General features: G+C 31.1%; 2 long non-coding RNA genes across 5 annotated transcripts; one reads left to right on the forward strand and one right to left on the reverse strand.

The window, feature by feature from the left end:
- Nucleotides 1–3,116: 3,116 nt before the first annotated feature.
- LOC129319699 (uncharacterized) lies at nt 3,117–18,700 on the forward strand. Of its 4 annotated transcripts, none has more exons than XR_008595515.1 (4): nt 3,117–3,774; nt 6,513–8,874; nt 8,962–10,446; nt 12,766–14,504. It is a non-coding gene; the product is annotated as an uncharacterized LOC129319699 (long non-coding RNA). The 4 variants fall into 4 exon arrangements; XR_008595517.1 differs by having other exon boundaries at nt 7,711–8,874; XR_008595516.1 differs by lacking the exons at nt 3,117–3,774; nt 12,766–14,504 and adding an exon at nt 18,578–18,700 and having other exon boundaries at nt 5,815–8,874.
- On the reverse strand, nt 16,633–19,089 carry LOC129319715 (uncharacterized). The gene is made up of 3 exons (XR_008595518.1): nt 18,985–19,089; nt 18,690–18,889; nt 16,633–16,978 (listed from the first exon to the last, which is right to left on the reverse strand). It is a non-coding gene; the product is annotated as an uncharacterized LOC129319715 (long non-coding RNA).
- Nucleotides 19,090–19,492: the final 403 nt, after the last annotated feature.

The following is a 19,492-nucleotide window of genomic DNA, read 5'->3' on the forward strand; positions in this document are numbered from 1 at the left end:
TTCTTATCATTCAAACTCGATCGATTCTTTTAATATTTGAAGAAAAATATATCTTAATATTATTCAAGTGTTAATAGAATTTAATGATACTCATTGAATAAATAAAGTTAGACCATTTACTGAATTCAAATCCTTTCAAATTGTCCAGCTTTGATTTTCTTTTCCTGATGAGAAAAATGAAAGATATTTATAATCAAATGAAAAATGACTTCAACTACTTTTATACGAAGACAAAAAACATTCACTATCATAACTGTTTTTTTTTTTTTTAATGAGGATAAGCATCATTTGATTATTAGAATACATAAACATTGAAATATATATTTGCACCATTTGTTGCGACGACTTGCGAGGAAGCTTTGAAGAAGTTACCTTTGATGCTGAAGCGTAGCATACATTTACTTGTATATATAAGCAATTTTTATTTTAATGTAATTATATTTTCTCTGGTCTTATTTATAAATTATTTTTATCATATTTTACTAGAATTGAAAAAAATCTTAAATTTTATTAACTCTTTCTTAAAATTTAATAAATTTTCACCTCTACCCCTTATAAAGATGAAAATAATTATTTTTAATAATTTTTTCTGGCATTTCATAAGGGCATAAAAGTAAAGATAAACACATAAAATAATGAAATTTTCTATAAATAAGACCAAAATTAATCTTCTCTTTCTATTTTATAAATAAGACTAGAGGAGTATTCATCAATATGGACTAATTAATTGTTGTAACATTTAATTTCCATATAAGATTATTCTAAAAAAGATGGAAATAATTTTAAAAATATAAATCAAACGTTACCTGATTAATAATTAATTTAACTTTGATTCCTTGAATTGGAAAATGAAAAAAAGGGAAATGACTAATGAATACCATTTAAGCAGGAAAATGACGAAAGAAGATCACAAAATAGGATAATTATTTTAATGTAAAGTCCCTAGAAAGTATAAACTTATCTGACATTAACTTTTTAAGAAATAATTATAATAATGGGAAAAATTATAATGAAGGACCTTTAGGGTATAATATTTATTATAGAAGATCTTAAAAATAGTAATTATTTAGAAAGACCAAATACAAAAATATAAATTTAAAAATACTAAATTGGCCCTAATTAAATTAAATCACCTAAATTTTTTCCTAACTACATTTCACATGTTTTATTTGAAAATTGCTAACAAAAATGTATTATCCAAGACAAAGCTATTTCTTTTTTTCATTTTAATAACAATGAGATGAAAAACAACAAATAAAACAAAGTTGCACTAATGCCCATAAACTTGTACCAAGTTCATGATCTCATCTCCTTGAAAATTTGTAAGTGCAGAAATTAGATAGGATAATCTTTGCAAAATGTAATAATTCAGTAAAATTTTTAAATTATATTGATTTACTTTTTTTAAAGTAAATATTTTAAAAATATATTGATTCGATTATTTTTAAATAAAAATTTTAATATTACCTTTTATGTTTGTGTGTGGAATTAAAAAGTGCACAACCTTATTTTTAAAAGAGTGCTCTAATAATTTATACAGTACTCAATTTAATTTTAAGGAATTATTGACAGATTTTATACTATGGTTATAATAGTCAATTACACATACCTTGGTCCTTCATGCTAATTTTAATTTTTATGGGTCTTTTAAAATAAATTTTGACATTATTAGGTCCCTCTACCTAAATTTTTCGATTATAATGCCCCCAAATCAACGTTGCTTGACAATATTTTTCTTCCTGTTTTTCGCTCTCTTTGCCTGGTCACCCGTCCCCGCGTCATTGTGGTTGGTTTTGGTTTTTATTTTAGTAATAATAGTAATAATAATAATAATTAATTACTTACAAAACTTTTTTATGTAATCACTGACAAAAAAACTTATTATGACCTGTTCCTTAATGGTAAAATATTATTTGGGTGAAATTATTCGTAAAATATTTTAATAAATTACATTAAAGAATATTTTTTTTATTTGTTTAATTGCAATATAGAATATACATAATTTAAAATAAAAAACCTCAAAATTATATAAAAAAAAGTAACAAAGAAGGAGAGTAATTTTTTTTTAACAAACCATCCCATATTTAAAATTGCATTGAAGCCAAACGGGTAATTTTTTTTTAAAGATATCTTCTTCCAAAAGAGAAGTAATTTTTTGTGATAAAAAATGGAAGCAAACAAGTCGCAGTGATGAATATAATAAAAGCATATTTTCGGTGCTTATAATTTTAAACAAACACTATGAATGTACTGATGGGACCCCATAATCTGAAGTGAAAAGTAGATAACCATAATTTCCATTTTATAAACCCTAAAGAAAAAAGAGCAGAACCCATTAAAAAGAAAACTAAACGAAGAGGAGGGAAAAACTAGACAAATGATCAAAATAAGGACAGACTTGAGTGCTTAATGTTTAAATAGACACTATGCATAAGATTGTATATATTCAATTCCTTTTCCTCAAGTTATTTTCCTAACTTGCTGTTCCTTTATGGAATCAATGCCATTTAAAATTAAGGGATTGAGACGAAGTTTGGTGGAGGTATAGTGGTGGGCGTGTCAATACATTTTTTGATTGATGGAAAAAGGGAGGACAGACAACTTTAAAAAGAAAAAAGAAAAAAATTAAACAAATAAAAAAGGATATCTATATAAACGACATATGTCGATGTTCTGTATCATTTTAAATTTAAATATCAAATAATATGAACAATAATACACTGGTAGTTTGATAAGTTATTACGTTTGGGGGTTGGAAATTTTAAAAAAATATGGGATGGAGTACTAAAAATTTTAAAGAGAAACTCTTGTACAATATAATTTGAGGATCTTGTTAGCTAATGATTTGTAAGTATTGCTATAGCATTTTTTGAGCTTGAATGTATGTCCTAGTAAATCCCTAGACAACCAGACCCAACTCACCCAAACTTGCTATCATTAAAAAATAATTATGTCTATTAATTTAAGAAAGCTCTCTGAAAGTGAAAGGGTAACCTGCAATTTCATTATATAAATCTCCTATGGCTTTGAATTTGGAGCCACGGAAATATTATTTCCCCGTTGCGCGTTTCCCACCTTCATATATATTTATTTTCAAATATGGCAGAAGCTTCGTGGTCATACATTCACATATAACTTCTGCTTATTATATTACACTTCACTATCCTTCGTTCTTTCCGGTCCTGGGAGATCTCTTCTTGCTTTATTCAATGCTTCCTTTTTCTTCTTGCGTTGCTCTGCGCTTCTGCGGTTTTAATTCAGCTCTGCGAGTCTGATAAGATTATCATGGCACGACAAGCAGGATCTTCTTCCATCACATACAAATGGACTTATGACGTCTTCCTTAGTTTCCACGGCGAAGACACTCGCTTAGGATTCATTGGCCATCTCCGCGAAGCTCTGCGTCAAAGAGGCATTCATGTCTTTAAAGATGACGAAGGAATTCAGGACAGGAGAAGGAATCACAGAAGCACTTTTCAAAGCCATACAAGAATCCAGAGTAGCAATCATAGTTTTCTCCAAAAACTATGCAAACTCGACCTTTTGCTTGGAAGAACTTGCAAAGATTCTGGAGTGCTTCAAGGAGGAAGGTCGGCAGATATATCCAGTCTTTTACCATGTGGATCCATCAGAGCTTCGACGTCCGAGAAGAAGCTATGCAAAAGCATTGGCGAGACTGGAGGAACGATTCAAAGACAATAAAGAGAAGGTGCAAAAATGGAGGTTGGCTTTGTCCCTAGCAGCTGAATTGAAAGGCTGTCATCTCAAACCCAAGTATCATCTCTCCCTCTTTTTCTTTTTATTTTTTTTTTAGCTATTTGGGGATTATCTCAACATCTATTAAAATGGCAAAATATTTAGGCATGCGTGGTTACAATTAGACCTTAGTTATAACTTCCCCGGCCGATATGACTGCAGCTAAATTCTATAACCCCTAGAATCCTATTAATTTGAGTAATTATTTTATTCATGTTTATAACAATACTTAAATTTACCATTAATTACATAATAAATTTAATTACTATTTTTCCAATAATTGGGATTGAATTTAAAATTGTGCTATTTAAAAATTTCCCAACACTTGTAAATTTAAATTATACTACAACATTTTTGCTTTATAACAACAGTTCAAAACTACTGTTATAACTATATATGAAAACTGTTACCTTTGACTTTAGGTAATATTTTTCAACTATTACATATTCCAACGTCACCTATTGTTAGAGCTAGGAAAATGAGCCAACCCAGCCTTAAAGGGTCGGCCCTTAATGGGCTCGAGCCTAAAAAGGCCGAGCTTAAAATATCTATTTTCCTTTAGAGGTATCAAATTGCAAGGCTTGGCCCTTGAAATAACAGGCTCCAGGCTTGAGCCTAAAAAGGCCGAGCTTAAAAAATCTATTTTCCTTTAGAGGTATTGAATTGTAGGGCTCGGCCCTTGAAATAACAGGCTCAGGGCTGGCCTTACAGGCTTCAAGCCTTATTACTTATTTTTATTTTTTCTATTAAATGTTTTTATTAAATTAAATATTAATACTCCATTTCATTTCACTACTCAAAAATTTTATACCAGTATATAAATCAAGAGTACAATCATATCAATAAACAAAATGACAGTAATCAAAATAAAACAACTAAATAAATCATAAACACAGACAAAATGATAGCATCTGAATGACTAAACAAGATAAACCATAGACACAAGTTTGACTGAGATAAAAACTAAGAATGAGGGAAGAACAAGGAAAAGCAAATTAGACTACGGTTCTATTTGAGCAAGAGGAGGACTTGAGAGACGCTTTCATTTGAGTCTTTGAGCTTAGCAAAGCACTGTCATAAATGAAGAAGCACAATGAAGCACCGTCATAGACAAAGGAGCACTGTTAGGAGATGCTATCGATAAAGAGGAATGATGAGAGACGAGCACAACTCATATGAATAAGAGATAAATTGCAAAGGGGCAGAATTGGTGGAATGTAGTATAGAGAGTTAAGTTAGGGGATTTAGGGTTAGTTGTTATTTTTTTAATGTTTTTTCTTCCCTGCAAATATGGGCTAACATGTATAGATAGATCATGCTTAAACTTTTTTTCAAGTCCAAGAGTCTATCAAATGTTAATTATTTGAATACAAAAAAAATATTTTAATACCAAAAAAAGGTTATGCGGGCTTAAATGGGCTGGCCCTCAGCCCTTTAGGGCTAGCCCGTTTATTTTTGAGCCCATCAAGACCAACTCATTTAAGCCCAAATTACATTTGAAAGGTTTTAATAGCAATCCCGACCCTCCTGTTAAATGGGCCAACCCGACAGGCTGGGCCTGTATTCTCGGCTCTACCTATTGTTTAAGGTAATAGTTTTTAAAATTTTAAGCAACACTTAGCAAAAATTGTTGTCTTAGAGTATAACAATAGGCAACAGTTTTCACATCAATTTATTGCAACAGTTTTGAGTTGTTGCCTTCTATAAGAATAGGCAATAATTAAGAATTGTTGCATGAACTTAAAATGGGAAAAATTTAATATTTATTCTCCTATCTAGGATTTGAACCTTGAACCTTTTGGATATCAGTCTAGCCTCTAACCACTCTTCTAACATTATTACAAAATATTATATATAGATATTATTTAAATTAACTTTTGAATTAGTTTAATAAATAAAATATTAAATTAATTAAATAATAAATAAAGTAATAAGAATATGTTAAAAATTGGATAAAAATGAAAGTAAATAGTTTTTAATATTGGTAAATAATAGGCAACAATTCTTAACTATTGTGAAAAGGAACATTTAAAGGCAACATTTTATTTTTTATTGCTTATTGAAATAGGGGACAATTTTTAAATGTTTTAATAAAAGAAGTTTTATAGGCAATAGTTTTTATGTTACTTATTTTAGAATTTTATTGCAACATTTGAAAATTATTGCCTATTCCACTTTAGAGTACAGTTTTTAGTTGTTGCCAAATAATTGTTACTTAAAGTGAGGATCAATAGCAACACATGAAAAATATTACTTATTCATTAAAAGAACGCTCCGAAAGATGAGCTCTTTTGGAGCGCTCATTCCAAGAGCGCTCCGAAAGAGTTGATCTTCCGGAGCGCTCTTCAAAGAGCGCTTCAGAAGATAGTCTTTCGGAGCACTTAATTACGAGCGCTCCCGAAGGTCTTTTTAAATTTTTTATAATATTATATTTATATTAATTAGGAGCGTTATCTTATTGAAAAGCCCTGACATACAGGAGCGCTTTTCTAAAAAAGCGCTCCGGTAAATTCCGCATTTACATTTTAGAGCACTTTTTAAAGAAGCGCTCCTAAATACCCGCTCCTAAAGATATATTCTGTAGTAGTGCAAAGTGTTGCTAGAGATAAAAAAAAGTTGTAGTGTTAGGTGAAGAAATTAGACTATTTCTTATTGGAAAGGAAAAGGAAAAACAGAATGAACTTGTATATTTCTAAAACTTGTGCATAACTTAATTTTTAATTTGACTAACAGTGAATTTCTTACAAATTGATCAGGATTGCAAATGAATAAGAGCATATCGTAGGGATTGTTAGTGAAGTCTCTACTAGGATTGATTGTAAGCCTTTATCTATCACAGATTATCCAATTGGACTTGTGCCCCGAGCAAAGGATTTAATCTCACGTTTAGAACTTGGGTCTACTAAGGAAACTAAAATGGTAGGAATTTGGGGTGCTGGTGGAATAGGTAAATCAACGGTTGCAAGAACTGTATATAATTCAATTAGTGATCTTTTTGAAGGCGCATGTTTTCTTTAAAAAGATCTAAAAATATTAGCTTGTTACATCTTCAAGAGACATTACTCCATCAATTAGTCATGGAGAAGGATCTTAAATTGGGTGATATTCATGAAGGAATACCAATAATAAAATATAGGCTTACCCGAAAGAAAATTCTTTTGATTCTTGATGATATTGATGAACCAAAACAATTAAAAGCACTAGCTGGAAGTTGTGATTGGTTTGGTTCTGGAAGTAGAATTGTCATCACAACAAGGAATAAACAATTGTTAGTAAGTCATGGTATTGAAAGTGAAAGTATCTATGATGTTAAGGAATTAAATTATGAGGAATCTCTTCAGTTGCTAAATTGGCATGCCTTTAAAAATGAAAATCTGGATTCTACCAGCATGGAGGTTTGCAATCGTGCTATACATTATACTTGTGGCTTTCTATTAGCTTTAAAAGTGATGGGTTCTAACTTATGTGGTAAAGGAGTTGATCAATGGAACAACGCATTAGATCAATTTAAGGCAATACCACATAAAAGAGTTTTAGGAGCAGTCCAATTAAGCTACGATGCTTTAGGAGAATTTGAGAAAAAAGTTTTCCTTGATTTGGCTTGTTTCTTCAATGGTGAGAAATTGGATGATATCAAGTGTATGTTGCTATGCCTTCATGAAATCAAACTGGAATATGCCATCCAAGTGCTTATTGATAAATTCCTTATAAATATTGAAGGAGATTGTGCAATCATGCATGACATAATCAAAGATATGGGTAAAGAGATTATTCATCAAGAATCACAAGATGAGCCTGGTGAACGTAGTAGGTTATGGTTCTATCAAGACATTCCTCAAGTCTTACAACATGACACAGTAAGACCATGAACATGCATTTTTTTCTTTCAAAACTTGAACATTATTGATGCTTAACCAAAGTTTGAAATATATTATGTGCTTTTCATTTTGAAAGGGAACTAATAAAGTTGAGGCCATAGTTCTAGACTTACCTTAAGGTAAAGAAGTGCAATGGAGTGGAGAGGAATTTGTGAAGATAAAGAAACTCAGAATGCTTGTGATAAAGAATGCTCACTTTTCTAAAAGCCCCTCATATCTTCCAAATAGTTTAAGGTGGTTGGAGTGGAAGAAATATCCCTTTAAACTTTTACCACATGATTTTTGTCCAATAGAACTTGTTTATCTCGACTTGTCTTATAGTTATGTTGAATTGCTCTAGCCATTTAATAAGGTAAGTATAGTTTATTAGAACTACGTTTTTCTTTCCTTTTTTATTTTTTTTAAAAATAAATGTTTGTTAATGTTTTGCAAAAGTTTGAGAGTTTAAGACACATGAATTTTAAAAGCTGTAAATCCTTACAAGGAATACCAGATTTATCAGGAGCTTCTAATTTAATAGAGTTGTATCTTGATGATTGTCCAAACTTGCTTGAAATTCATGATTCAGTTGGATGTTTAAATAAACTTAGAGAATTGAGTGCCATGTGATGCAAAAACTTGAAGATTTTGCCTCATGGCCTTAGTATGGCATCTCTTGAACATCTTAATCTATTTGGATGTTCAAGTCTACAATACTTCCTAGAAATATTGGTGAAGATGACAAAGATGAGAACACTTGAATTAGATAAGACAACCATTGTAGATTTTCCATCTTCAATTTGCAATCTCATTAGGCTTGAAATGTTAAACATAGAGGAGTGCCATCATATTAAACAACGTCCAGATAGCATTTTCATGTTGCCAAATCTTTCATTACTTTGTACAAATTTATGTGAAGGGATGAGATATTTGAAGAAATGTGGAGATGAAGAAGAAGCAAGTATAGGCCACAGGATATTGTCTTAAAAAATAGAATATTACTACTTTTCAAATTGCAATTTATCAGATGACTCTCTTGCTCTATGCCTTTCTTACTTCCCAAATTTGATACAATTAGATCTAAGTCATGGTAAATTCATAACTCTTCTTGCATGCTTGGAAGAATGTTACCATATGAAATATCTTGTCCTTCATAATTGCAAGCAACTTCAATATAATTTGGGAATGCCGCCAAACCTAGACAAATTCAACGCCTTGCACACGGTTGACTGAGTTGTCCAAAAGTAGAGTATTCAATTAGGTACCCATTCCAATCTTTACTTCAATTATATTATCTTGTTACCTATATATATCATTTCTCAAATTTTTCTTAATGTGTAATTGTCAGGTTGTTCGCCAAGGGCAAGGCAAAAGAAACTATGCTTTTCTAGAAAAGAAGTTCCCAAAATTGCTTGACACAGTTAGCCACAACCCCTCTCTATCCTTTTAGATTCATGAAGAGTTCCTTGTTGTGATTCTTACATGGATTCTTGTTAAAGATCTCAACTATAACATTGACATTCACGTATCCATGTTCATAAATGGCACATCTAAAGATGTTACTGCATTTCCTTATCAACCGTTCTCATTATCAACATTAGAGGCTAATCATATGTATGTATATGATCTATATAGCTTTATTGGAAAGACTGAACTCTTCGGTTCATTTAATCAGAATTACTTGAATCATGTGTCGATTTTCATCAAGAACAGTACACCCAAAGTTTAAATTGATGGGAAAATTTATTTAGGAGCTAATGTATGTAATGAAGAAATCAAGTTTGATAATAATATCATATTCCTTAAACTAGGTATTTAGAATATTCTTATCTCTGCTTTTCCATTTATTCTCAGCCTTATTATTTATGCTCTGCTATGCATGGCCGTTCTGCATTCAATGTTAGGATACTCTTCCAATATTTGTTTTCTTAGCTTATCTCCCTTGTATTTTAATTAGCACATGATTAGCTTGCAAATATTGCAAGTTGAAATATTTTTGGCTATTTTGAATTGATGTTCAAGTAAAATAGTAAAACAACAAAAAATGTGACTATTAAATTTTTTTTTCTTTTACTCTAGCAAGGAAGAAAACCTAATATATTCTCACAAATAATAGAATAACAATAACACGTGACTATAAGCCATATTCCATCCTATTTATATGGGTCAACTAGTTATAACTTATCTATTTATTCAGTGAATTTAACATACTACACATGTAAGTTTCATCAATGTATGCTTGTAATTTGTTCATATACTTACACCTTGATTATAATATTTTGAAGCTTTTTTGACATGATCATAGACCTATTGCATCTATCTATTGCTAGTAGAATGTGTACTTTTACTGTTAAAATTAGTAGTAATTAATGGCTATAATAATATCATCTTCTTTTGCACAAGGATCGAGATGTGATGTATTTTTTAGGCTTTCATGGCAGCAATTCCCACTCTTTCACGAACAATTTATGTTATGCTTTACTTGAAAACAATATTAGTGCTTTCAAAGATGTCGGGAGGTTCGGATGGGGAGAAGATATTTGCCCAACCATGAAGCAATTGAAGAGTCAAGGATTTCCATTATTATATTCTCTTAATCTTATGCTTCTTCCACATGGAGTCTTGATGTCCTTGCTATGATCATCGATTGTATGAAAACAAAGGGCACATTGGTTATCCCAATTTTCTACGATGCAAATCCTTCAGATGTAAGACATGAATCAGGAAGTTTTAGATTGGCAAAGGCTAGGCATGAAAGCATGGAAAAGGTGGAGAAGTGGAGGTTGGCTTTGTTTGAAGTAGCTCACATGCGTGGTTGGCACTTAAAAAAAAGGTATGTCACTACTTCTTTCTTTGATGCCACAACAGGTATCTCAATTAGGTGTATGTTATAAGTTTTTAAATAAAAACATTACATTCTCACTAGATTTGATTCATAATCAAGTACTAACCATCAGATGTTAGTGCTATATAATAATTCTAAGACTAGAGAGGTATGAACAAGGACAAGACAATTTCCATTATTCCATTTTTGGCTTAAGACATAGGATAAGGCTATTCCAATCCCTTTCCATTCCATAAACATCCCTAAGATTTATTTAATACTTGTATAGAATTCAATTCTATCTCTAAACATCTCTCAATATCATAGATGCTATCTAATTAATTTAAGCTCCAATCTTTTTCAAGATGTAGTTATTATCATAATAGAAGAGTAAACCTAATTTGACTATATGAGACTACAAAGTGTATCTCTACCTTTTTAGCAAAATCATCCATTCAACATAGCATGCTTAAAGTTGATCTCATACAATATAGAAGATGGACTATATCAATTTTTCTATAGAGTCTATTAGAAAACCAAATCAGTCTAGATTGATAGCTTATATTAGCAAGAAAACATGAAGACCATAAATGGATAAACACAAATACCATTAAATAGCCAAAGAGGATAGAAAACATTCACTAATTCATAAATAAAGCTCTATTAATCCTAGGATAAGAGTTTAGCTACACATAATGAGTTTAAACATAAATTTACTAGCAATACAAGGACAACTCATTTTTTTTCCTACTCAAAATTAAACTTATCATTCAGAAGATGCAAAGAGTACATAGTAAAAGAAAAGAAGAACAAGAAGAAACTGCCTTTAATCTTTACACAATATGTAGATGCAAATAATTTCCTAGCTTGGTCTAAGACATCAAGAAACTCTAATTAGCTCCTCACAACCCTATAAAACACCTCTTTGATTTGCTATTGTAAAAGTACCAAACCTTCTTCCATCTTTCTACAAATATCTGCCAACTCTTCCACCTGTGAATTCATCTCCTCTAAGTACTCTTCCAATATGGGAAATTGAAATGAGTTGATAAAATCTATCAAGGATTGACCTATCTTCTCCAACCTCTGCATCTCTTCTAGTAGTCTTACATAACCTTTCCTTTCCTTTTTCTTCTACTCTTCTGCTATCTTCTCAAACAACCTTATCATCGGCTAAGCCCAACCCAATTGCCTTGATGTCAAAAAATGATGTAACGATCACTAATGAAAATGCACAGATTATGGGCTAAAAACTAAAGTATATACTCAGGTCTTAATGTTCAATAATCCAAAAGCTGAGTACATTAATAAGTTTCAAATCATAAAAAAAGCTATAATACTGAATTAAGACAATGACACCATAATAACAAACATTGTAGAAAAAATAAGGGAAGGAGAAATAAGAGATAGAACAAAGGAAGCAAACTGAGAGAAAAATGCTCAACAATGTTCTTCACACCCTCCATATTTCTTCTTGCCTTTCATTATATCCAACTTGTGGACTTATATTTCTTAGCCCAATAAACGCCTTTGGCACATTAAGTGTAAACTCAAAAATTCACTTCATATTTTTCTTGACCCATCCATTACATAGCCTCCCTTAATAAACCTTATCCTATCAGGTGGAGTCAGCTATATAGATTGCATGAAATCATTGTGCTTTATTATTAACCAAACTTTTAAGAATATTGTTAACTAAAAGATCTTATACAACAACTTTCACAAGTGTTCTCTTTAGTTGTCCTCTATCTCTACAAGACTCAAGATTATCCATTTCACTCTCCTCTCCAGTGCCTCCTATAGCCTTCTTTATACATGTCCAAACTATTTTAAATAATTTTCTATCATTTTTTCCTTAATAATAGATGCCACATTCACCTTTTCTCATATATGCTCATTTTAGATTTTATCTTTTTGTGTATGCCCACACATCCATCTCAACATTCTCATCTTTGCTACTCTAATGTTATGCTCTTGTTGTCCCTTTAAAAGCCAACATTCACTACCATATAACATAGTTGGTCTTATAGCAATTTGATAAAACTTTCTTTAAAGTTTATTAGGCACATTTCGATTACAAATGACTTCTTTAGCATTTCTCCTATTGAACTATCTAACTTGTATCTTATGTGCAACATATTCATTAATTTCTCCATCATGTTGAATAATAAATGCTAAATATCTAAACTTGTTCACTTGAAGTATAATTTGATCTCCCAACCTTACTTTTAAATTATTACTGACTAACTTCTTATCAAAATTACAATATGAATATTTCCTCTCCAGCTTGCACAATTCTAAATATCCTCTTTTCATTTTTGTAAATAGGAACTAAGGTACTTCTCCTCCATTCGTCAAGCATTTTCTTGGACTGCAAGACCTTATTAAATAACTTAGTTAGCCATCACACCCCTTCTTCATCTAAACATTTTCACACTTCAATAGGGATACAATTAGATCTATTGACTCTACCATTTGTAATTTTTTTAAGAGCTTCATTTACCTTTGTTGTAATAAAATTCCCTTGAAAGTAGCCATAGTGGTATTCATTAGTGGGTCAAGACTATTCAAAGAGACCCAAGACACATATTTGAAAAGGCATGCATTTAGTCCATCTTTCAAAACTCCCCGAGTCACAACAACGACCATGATCAAAACTACATGAAGAGAAGTTTCCTTAGAAAAGCCATTTGCAAACCCAAGCATACATTAACTAAACATGGCCCACCATTTAAAAGGAAATCAAGATTGCCATGCATGGAGTAACTCATTACAGTAAGGGCTCGATATTGTATTAGCTCATCAGAGTTAATTAGCAAATAATGATGCAAAATAGTTTTTAGTACCCCTTGGCTTTCATCAAAAGCCAAATAAAAAGACCAGTTGCTAAAATAAACCGCACCATGAAAGTGGAGGTTAGCCATCATCCAACAACAATTGAAATGTGCACTTACCAACTTTATAATGAAATCTAGAACCTTAATCATATAGGGCACAATCCAATGCAAATAGGAACAACAATTTCTAGCATTCTTTCCAAGGCTCAAGCTAACTTGCAAGCTCTCAATGCATGTAACCTCACCAAGAACAAAAATGAAATTGGAAAATTCAAACCTAAAGCAATAAAGTTCAAGCACAACTAGAAAGAGGTCTTAGTATCAATATTGAAGCAATAGTTTCTCTGTAAACTCCTAGCATTCAAAACTAATCAAATATGCCAATAATCAAACACTCATTGTGTCATATGGGTTCCAAAATTTAAGGTTAAAGAGGGATGAATGTAACAAAGACTAAAATATCAAATAAAAAGAATTTACCATCCCATAAGTGCCCACCCTTCCACAACTTCAGCTGATAAGCTAAGATAAAGAACATTTTCTACTAGAATTAAATAGACTTAGCTCTTGTTTTAATTTCATGGAATGCTCCACACCTAATTCTTCTAGGTGGTCGAAAATTAATTGAGGCAAGCAAGGTCATTCTATGGTTCATGTGAAGGTCTTCATTAGCAATTCTTAGAACAAAAATTAATCAATCACTGCAAAAAAATAGTGAATTAATGATGGAATAAATTTTCTTTGCTAATCAGTCACAAATCATCACTAATTTACTGATGAAATTTAGCAATGGAACATTCGGTCGCTAAAAAATCAATCACTATTTTGTCACTAAGCCATTAGAAATAATTTTACTGATGAAATTTAGCGACGAAATATTTCATCGCTAAAAATTCTTTCACTATTTCTTCACTATATTGTCAGAAATAATTTTGTGATGAAATTTTTTGATGGAAAAGTCCGTCGCTAATTTTTAAGATACGTTATTCTCATTTTGTGATAGCATTTGCAATTGGAAATTCTATCACAAACCTTTCCATCATAATTCTGTCACAAATTATTGTAAATTTTATTATATGATTTATGATATATATTTCTATATAATTTATTTAATAATTTATTATCATACTATAAATCAAAAATTTAATAATTATAATTTATTATTTTAAATTATTTAGATATTAATAATAATTATAAGAATTTAAATTATATATTTAATTAATTTTTTGATAACATAGTAACATACCTAATTATTGTTATTTAAAAATAAAAACATTTTTAAAAAATAATTTTTAAAGTATAAAATAGTATATATTATGAAAAATATAATATAATATATAGTGATAATAAAATATTTGTTCATTTTAATATTAAATTTTCTATAGAAAATAATTTTTTTAAAATATAATATAATATAAATAAGTATTATATAAAAAATTAGTTTATTTTATTGATAATAAAAAGAATTCTAAATAAATAAATATATTTAAATTAGATATTTATTGATATATATATATATATATATATATGGGCAGTTAGATATTATATATTTAATTTATCAATTAAAGACTAAAGATATTCTTCAGCTCAACCGGTTATGTTCGAACTTGGCCAAGGCATATTTGAAGTTAATATATAATGTGGAGGTGACGTGGTGACATGGAGGCGATATGACAGGGAGATGGTAATGACATGATGATGAGGTGGTATTGGCTTACTAGGTGACATGGCAATGATAATTTTTTATGAAATTTTTATTTGTAACGGATTAGCCACGGAGTACATTCTATCATAAAATTGAAATAGCTTATCCTTGTTTAGTGATGAAAATTTTTCATTGCTAATTCTGTCACTAACCCGTTTAGCGATGGATTTTTTTTTTTTTTTGTAGTGAATATGTGTCTTCACCAAGGTCTAACACCGAAGTATAAGATTGGGACCCTAAATGAAACCCTATAAAGCTTTATTTGCTTCCATCACTATATCTTATCACATTGCCCACTATGACATGAACAAAAAGACAAGGACCAAGGCCAACTTACAAAGTAAATTCTTCAATGATAATAATCAAGTAGCCATCAATAATTAAATTTTCATAGGCAGAGCATGTTGAGATTCCCTAGTATCAATAATTGCAAACTGCGATATAGTGTATATAATTGTGCAAAACTCGAGACCTGAAACTAGGGTGTAATGACTGGAGAGAGGTAATACAATTGGAATTGTGGAACATTGTCGTGGCATCAATTGCAGCACGCAAAATGGTTATTGGTGATAGGCCTCAACATCAAATTTCAAATACTTACTACTTGTAACATCTCCAGGATCAAAGACAAAAGTAAGAAATCCATGTCCAACAACATTGATTATAGATCTAGAACCACCTTCATATTGCAAATTGTGAAAATAAAACATAATCCCCATAATTTGACAAGGCATAGAAGAGAGCAAAACATCAAGGATAATTTCAGGATCAGAAGTGAAGATAAAATCCAAGCTATCAGGTGCTTGTAGTGTCTTGTGTGCCCCATAAATTATAGTCAAAGAGCCAATTATCTTAAAACAATTTAAAGCAATGAACAAGGGGATCCATGGTACCACAAAAAAAATATCTAGCAACTGAGCCATAACAAAATCATCATCCCACAAAATAAAAATATTGCAGAAGTCTGTGAACTGACGGGAACCAGAATAGTTATAATGGAAGAGGAAAACATTGGGTTCAATACTAACTACTAAGCTAATAATCAAGTTACCAACAGGCTTCAACTGAAAAATATATCCACTAAAATGAACTCTACGCTCCTTAAATTCTCTTGGCTACTTAGTCCAATCCATACAAGCTTACATATGGGAGTTCATATCTAGAGGAAATGGAAGAGAATTACTCGAATCACATTTGGTGTAATGAGTCAAGTCATTGAGCATTCCTTTACCTACTTGTGCTGAATCTTGTTTGAGCAAATTATTTTCCTCTATTAAAGCAGTCAGGGCCGGAATAGATGCTGGAATTGAATGATACCCTCAGCCAATAAGTGGTTGTGGAATGAATCTCTCACAAAATGTGTCGACCTTAAGAAATCAAACACCATAGGAATGAGTTATGAGCATACTAGATTCTGCAATCGAAGCTTGGACAGTTCCCAAGTCAATGACTACCAAAGTTATGTAGTCTTTGGTGTCGTCCTTTCCATCAATGGCAGATGAGGAAAAAAGGCATTCCATTTCTGATACAATTAGCAATGATGGTGTCACACCTTAAAAATAGAGGGTAACTGACACGGATGCAAACTACATCACGCATTCTCGTAAGTCTTAAAATGAAATTCATTCCGTTTTAAAAAAATCAGATTATATATAAATTCTAACACTTTTAATATTAATTATCACAAGACTTCAACGTTTTCGTAGAAATTTCGGCGAAACCTCCCCTGTAAATAAGATCTCCTGAAAATTCTACAAAAACAATTTTCACAGAATACAATATCAATCAGGAGTTTAGCTCCTTCTAGTCAGTAACAATATATAAATCAAAATAAAGTCTTAACAACAATCTATGTTGAGCAACTAATTCTTCCTCTAAATTAAAATACATAAAACTTAAATATTTACATTAAAGGTAACAATACCAAACATAATTTTCATCCAATATAGCTGTATTGCCCTTTTGAGGTCGGCAGTAGGATCAGCGTCAGTTAATGAATCTGAGACCAAATTAAATTTTTCAATGAATAGCATCCCCAAAACATAATTTAAAAGAATTAAAATAATAAACTCAAATAATCGTGTAAAATAATTGAAAAGATGATAATTCAACATAATAACTTCATAAATCTGTAAATCATAATCATAACTATAAAATGAGAGTGAGTTGAAAACACTTTAATTTATCTTGGTTAAAGAAAACAAATTACTCGTACACAAATCAAAATAGTGCACTTGATAATTGAAATCATTGGAATTTCGAATAGTGAGTTAATCAAAATTCAAATTTTTAAGGACTTACAAAACAGGTAACAAACGTGAACATACAGTCCACAAGGGTAAATAACCAAACACGGCTTATGCCATGAAAACAAACATGAACACACAGTCCATAAGGATAAGTAACCAAACACAGCCAAAGGTACAAAACAAATGTGGACATATAATTCACGAGGGTAAGGCTAACCAAATGTGGCTTAAGACCACGAAATCAAACGCAGGTATAAAGCCCACGAATAACAAACATGAGAACAAAGTCCACGAAACAAACTAGCTAGTTATTAACCACAGCTACGGGCTAACAGAACTGCCGTTAGCAGCAGTGTTCTGTTTCGAGTCCTTTTGAAAATCACATTTCAAACATGCGAGAAAAATAATTATTTCTACAATAAAATTTTTGTTCTCAATGCCAAACTCACCTGAATCATTTCAAACCTCAAAATTTGCTAAAATAATACTTCATAGCTAATGTAAAAACTTGCACTAATTAAGTAACCAAGAAATTCTAGAGTTTAATAAACAAAAATGCCTTTATCAATCTTAGAAACATATTTCTTGAAAATAAATAAATACACATATCATAATTCAAGTATCCTTCATCAATGTTTCATAATTTCTAAAACTAATATAATTCATAAGAGAAAAATATTTCAATAAAAGACTATAAAAAATAAATTAAATAGGATGCTATTCACTTATTTGAAATCTCCAAAATTTAAATCTCTCCTCTCATCTTTAATTAATTTTCTCCCCTTCCAAACTCCCTATAAATCATATTAAAATTTTATTTAACTCTCAACCAATACAATAATTTCTTTTTCCAAGCTCACTCATCACCAATATTAAACTATAATACATTTGAATTTTGTTTAAGAAAAAAAAAATCCTCACTAACATTTGGCCAAAGCACCAAACATAAATTATTTTCAATCTTCTCATAAAAATGCTAGCAGTCAGTATTTCCTCAACAACTATCCATTTTCAAAAATTCAAAAAAAATCACATTATATATTCCATAAACAAATATCCTTTGTAACATCCAAATTAAATTTCATCCTTCTCACAATAACTAATGAATCTCCATGAGTACTCAAAAATCAATTTCAATTTCAACTAATAAGCATTTCAATAACCATTTTATAGTCATCATTCCTCAAGCTTCATATCTCATTTCTTCTGACATAATCCTAACTAATTCTTCATTATCAATCAATTTAAACAAAATAAATTTAACTCAAAAGCTGACCCATATGTATATCATTATCAACCTTTAAGATAATTTTTCAGATCAAATTTGAATTTCCTCCTCTCTATAACAGTACGGCAGCAGCAGCAGGGCACAAAAAAAAAACACTGTAATCTCACGCGCAACAACAGAGCACACTTATACTCACAGCAAATCCAACAATGAAAAGGTTTGAATCTCCTCACCTAAACCCAGCAGAACAGAACAAAAAGGAGCAGGATGAGGCAGCCGAACTGAGAAAAGGATTAGAAAAGAAGATGCTCAAGCAACAGATGAAACTCTCCCCACGGTGGTGACGAGCTATTTCAGAAAGGAAGAGGACGGTCGAAAGTTCGAAAACCTTGAGCACCAAACTTTTTTGCCTCTCACACAGACCACCCATGGCCTTCACATCAGCGATCGACGGTAACAGAAATTAGAAAAGAAACAGAACAAAAACAAGAAAATGGCAGAAGAAGAAGAAAACAACAGCAAACTCACGGTGGAATTGAGACCCACGTCGGCAACACTGGAACGCTGGAGGGGATGGACGAATTTACAGATTTGAGAGGATAGTCAGAACTTCTTCTCCGTCGGTGAACTCCAGAGGAGTCGAAAAGAAAGATGAAGATTTTTATCAAATTTAAAGGAAGGGCTATTATGTAATTTCATAATGAAAAAGGCAGAAAAAAATAAAACGTCAGCTTTGTGGGAGTCGAGCTCGAGACATGATGGGAGTAGCACCCACATATCTTCCGCTATACCGGCTATCCTTATCGTCAGATTTATTCCGAATAAATTTGTATAACAACAATTAAAATACAACAATAACATTTATTAAATTTTTATTTAAAATTCTTCGGTTGTTACAGATGGATAATGATCCACTACTAGCGATTCAAGCGCATCACTTGGTTCCGAACTTGATTGTGGGTTCTCGATGAAGTTGGAGCCCAGAGGTGAAGTTAACACTGGAAATGGCAACATTGTAGTTGTGATTGTTTCCTAG

The sequence above is a fragment of the Prosopis cineraria genome, unplaced genomic scaffold (genome assembly GCF_029017545.1).
Source record: "Prosopis cineraria cultivar Desert tree isolate PC_DT_omini unplaced genomic scaffold, ASM2901754v1 PC1, whole genome shotgun sequence".
NCBI lineage: Eukaryota > Viridiplantae > Streptophyta > Magnoliopsida > Fabales > Fabaceae > Prosopis > Prosopis cineraria.